The sequence below is a fragment of the Pholis gunnellus genome, assembly GCF_910591455.1.
Source record: "Pholis gunnellus genome assembly, chromosome: 1".
Taxonomy (NCBI): domain Eukaryota; kingdom Metazoa; phylum Chordata; class Actinopteri; order Perciformes; family Pholidae; genus Pholis; species Pholis gunnellus.
This window is the reverse complement of record NC_136528.1, coordinates 25,540,154-25,545,086: the sequence shown is the minus strand read 5'-3', so window position 1 is coordinate 25,545,086 and position 4,933 is coordinate 25,540,154. Positions and strand designations below refer to the sequence as shown.

Sequence of the window (4,933 nt, the reverse complement as noted above, 5' to 3'; positions counted from 1 at the left end):
TGGTTAATGGATCACAGGTGTTTTGGGGCGTTTCATGTCTAACCATTATTTTCATTCTACATTCTCATGCCAGCGTTTTGTATTTCTGCTTTTGAACTGTTAATTAGCTGTTGTGTTCGCACCATAGACTGTATATAATAACGTTCATACTTGTTTCTGCATAGATCACGACACGATCGCACTTTGCAGATATAATTATTTCTTTGCACGTTTAACTCGGAATATTTTCATGTCAGACAGGAAGTACGTCACTTTCCCTAATTTTCTTCTTCGTCGTTATTTACGTCCCAGACAATACATGGCTCCACGAACCAGACAGAGTAGCGACCCCACGTGTGTCTATATTGAAATGACATCTTCATTCTTGAAAACAGGTTGCCAAGTTCAGACTGTCAGTTTTTTTATGAAATATTTAAAATCCACCAGTATTCAATTTCAACAATGTTAGAACAGCTGAGGAAAAACGTTAAAGTGTTAAATAGGGGTTTTAATGCTTTTCTGAATGGTTGCAAGATTAATATGACTTATATTGTGTCGTAAATTCACTCTTCAATATATAATAAATGTGAACTCTATCAAGATCAAAGCTAAAGAAAGAAAAACATGTTTTAACAGTGTGCTTTTATCAATTCATAAAATGAATATCAACAACAGCACTGTGTGTCAAATTGTTTTATTCAGAAATAAAAATGAATAAATTAAAATAAATTCACACAGCCACACACACACAAGAAATATTCATTCTTTTGGTTTCCCAAACTGCAAAGGATTATGATGAAAGGGGCATGTCTGGAAGAGGTTCATCTATTTCATCAGCATCAAGGGTCAGAGGGTCCCCATCCCATACCTCATCCTCTCCCTCCTCTTCTTCCTCTTCCTGTAGGGCAGTGGGGTCCATCAAAACGTTCCTGCATATAAAAGCATTACTTATTATCATTGTTTGCAATCAGGCTCTTAGTCTTTATGTTTCACATATCTAAATTGTATACTACACTCAAAAAAACGACGCTTTCAACTAACTTAATAAAATCATGGAAAGGATTTCCACATGATTATAATGCTTTCTTTAAGCATAAAATAATTATGTTGATCCAACTTGAAGCACTTGAGTAGGATCAACTTAATTTATTAGGGTTGGTTCAACGCATTTACTTGGGTTGTGTCCAACTCACCTTAATAGGGTTGGTTTGACTAAATCTACATTAGTAAAAAAATACAATAGTCAATTAAGGTGGACCAACCCAAATTAATTAATTTAATCTGGCCTAAGTAAAATAGGTTGGACTAACCCTAATAAATTACATTGATCCGGCCCAAGTAAATTATATTGGACCAACAGAATTGCTTAAAGAAAGCAGTTTAATCGTGTTGAAATACTTTCCATGATTTAGCTAAGGTAATTCTAAAAATAACTTGTGAGTGTTAACATTTTTTAAATGTTTACCATGAACCAGAACTGAAACTTAAGTTTTAACAAAATATACAGCCTGGTTGGCTGGAAACATAACAAGACAAATGGGAGATGTTGCAATACAATTGTATTTCTCAAAGTAGGCAGTTAACGAGCAGTTGCTTGCAAACATATATATCAAAATTACAAGTTTTCTCAACTTTCCATGACATACATACAATCAAAATAATAAAGTACACTGCTTCACTTATTTTTGAAAGTGCCAACATAGTGGATCTTGGTACTTAATCCATTTTGCTTCACCTGAACCCTAAAGACTTTGTCTTTGTACACATATTCCTTAAAACCTTTCAAACATTCCTCTTAAAAGATTTCAAACCTTCTTAAAAGATTTCAAACATTCCTCTTAAACATTTGCAATTACTAACTTAATGCACTTGTTTAATGTCCTGGTGAACTCACAGGAATACAGAAAATAACACAGAAACACAGAAGTTTCTTATCTGCTTTAGCCATCAGTGGGCAGTCTCAAACTAACGGGAAAGCTTTGTTTTGAGAGCTTGTCCTTTTATGGATAGTTTGTTTCCATCTAGTTCCATCATGATCTTCTGCAGAGCTTCGAAGGTGTACTTGAGCTCTGGAGGGTAGCTCAGGTTGAGAGCATACACAAGCGCAAGCAAAATTGACACCGCAAAAGGTACATTTCCCAACTCATCAAGCACTTCCACGCCCTCCAGAATGATTCCAACATCCTCGAGGTCATCACTGGGCTCTGCACCTTCTTTTTGAATGACAAGGATTCCAAAGACTGTCTCTGCCATGGCCGTTTGACTGCTTTCGATATTCTGTGACAAAACAAATAACAAGGGCAATCATTTTTCACTTATGTGCATTACATCCCATTTTTAATGCACATGTTAATTTTACCGTATAAACAGCTATCAATAATTTTATTCACATAATTAAAAGACATTATGACTACCTGATATTAAATTGTTTCACTGAGCCATGGTGAGCTACTTCAATGACTAAGCCCTACCAGTGGCTTGTCTGTTACCATGACATCAGTGGTTGTTATTCTAACATTACTAAGGTAAAAATAGTTTCACATTTTTAAAGATAATGGCAACCAAGAGGAAACCCAATCAATTCCAACTGTGATCATCCGCAAATAAAGATAAAGGTAAATTAACATACCTTGTATTCCCTCACCAGCTTCTCTGGATCTTCTTTCAAGTAAACACAAAGACCTTTGAGGGCGCATTCTCGTCTGACGTCAACGCTGTCAGTCTAAGTATGCAGATAAGAGAAAATATGCTAAATAAAACAACATTAGGAACACCATCTCAACTAACCAGCTTATTAATCACAATGATTAACCATGCAATATCCGTGTGCGCATTAGTATGTGAACCCTTGGGATCCAGTAGCTGCTGGCGCCTATGACTTCAACTAAACCTTTCCTAAAGTTTCTTATTAATCTCCCAAGGTTTTTGAATGTTCGCTGCCGATCACAGCCTGGCATCACCACCCTAATTTCAGAAATGCGTATTATTCTGGAACCTCTCAGTTCATTTTCAATTTCCAAGGGGCGTTATCGACAGGTACCAATAAGAGCAACGGGGAAGTAAAAAAATACAAAAGCTCTACGAGTAGAATAGCTTCTCTTTAACTTTTCCATTGTTATCATACCTGGGTTATGGGTACCATGATGCTCTTGATCTTTCTCCCTTGAACTCCACCTTTCTTGGCATACACCTGGATCAGGTTTTCAGAGTGAAGATCCAGCTGGGAGAAGAACTTTGATTGTTGTGATTCTCTTGAATTCTGCATTCACCTACACAAAAAAGAAATTTGTTTGGCTATTTTGTTGTCATTGTTGGGTATACATTTGATATTGCAGTTCAGTCTGTTCAAGACATGCAAATGCACAATACATGTATTTATTTATACATGGCTTTCCTGTATAAAAATGCCACTGTTTGTCAGAGTGCCAGCAAAGGCTGTTGCTGGCCTTCAGAAAATAAGTTTATGAGTTACTTATCTGCCAATATGTCTTTTATACGGCACATTCAGTGCAGTCCATAAGTATTCACAGTAAATGATACATTCCAATAGAAGTAAAAAGGGGGTGTTCCTTCACTTACCTCACACACATGGAAGAGAGCTGGCCACCTTGTTTTGAAAGCCGCTATCATGGGTGCCTCTTGAACTACCTCTTGCCTTCTGTGTGCAAAGGTCTTCTCCATCATCGTTCAAAGACGAGTTTCTTCGTCTGGAGGGGGACTTTGGATGCTGTAACGAAGTGATAATCTTGCTTTTCTCAAACAGTAATGAAAACAAACGTAAATGTCAATAAATGTTAATAACACTTCTATTACTCCTGAAGAACAATAGACAAAATTACAAAGGGTACAAAAGGGACTTAAATACACAGTATATGACTGATAGTGTCAGACCAAAAACAGTATTGGAAGAGCAAAGATATAAAAAGCAATATAAAAGTGCATTTACCAGAATCCCACGGCCAAATGGGGAAGTCTTGACCAAGAATGGCATCTGCTGTATCAACAGCTTCTCCGCCTGGCACAAGGACGTTGTAGGCTGCAATTGCTTCCTCCAGTTTCCACTTTTCCTTTGCAATAATGTCACGTTTGGGCTTGCGGTCTTTGTTATTATCTATAAATTTGTTCCAAATGTACAAAATCACAATTTTCTCTTCCTGTGAACATAACACAAATTACTGCGGCACGTATAAACTGTATTTCAAAACAATACAATAAGAATAATAACCCACCAATGTCTCTGTACAGCTCTATTTTTCGCTGTTTGATTTTAAGGACGAGGCCTTCCATGACACGCTGCAGTCCCTGTTGGTCCTGGCAGTTGATGGACTTTGGACCTTAATGTAAAAACTCAATTGTCAATTAACACAATTTCCACAAATATAAAATGACTATCAGTTGAAAGTTAATATTAAGACAGCTACAGGATGAATCTTCTACAGGATGAATCTTACTTGATGCAGCCCACTCTTCAACCTCCTTCACCCACTGCTTCATTTCCCCTTCTGTTGTCTGCAGTGTTGTTGATAAGGTTTTGCATGTCCTTTTCTACCTCAACAGTCCTCTTCTTAGTCTGTTGACAGTTGTCAGTTCTTAGTCGCCAGAATTATTCCACTGAACAAAATGTATTTAACTTTACTTTGTTAATAATATAGCATAATTTTTTTTTATCACATTCTATTATATTTACGTAATTTCATGTACAGGTCTGAACCAACAAACCTTTTACTAGTATGAAAGTAAAACACATTCATAGGACCAGACGAGGACGTTAAAACTTGTTCACTGGGCTGTTGTTGAGGGACAGTATAAGTTTAAAAAACGGTTGCAGCCAAAACTTCTGCACATTGTTTTATAGTTTGGAAATGCTATTAAAGACATGATAAAAATGTACCTTCACATATCTTTGAGACAGGTATCTGTGCAAGAGGTGCTTCTTCCTCAAGTTCCATCCACG

General features: G+C 36.8%; 1 long non-coding RNA gene across 1 annotated transcript; it reads right to left on the bottom strand.

The window, feature by feature from the left end:
• Positions 1–2,048: 2,048 nt before the first annotated feature.
• Positions 2,049–3,666, bottom strand: LOC306697465. The gene is made up of 3 exons (XR_013767124.1): positions 3,559–3,666; positions 3,104–3,248; positions 2,049–2,256 (listed from the first exon to the last, which is right to left on the bottom strand). It is a non-coding gene; the product is annotated as an uncharacterized lncRNA (long non-coding RNA).
• Positions 3,667–4,933: the final 1,267 nt, after the last annotated feature.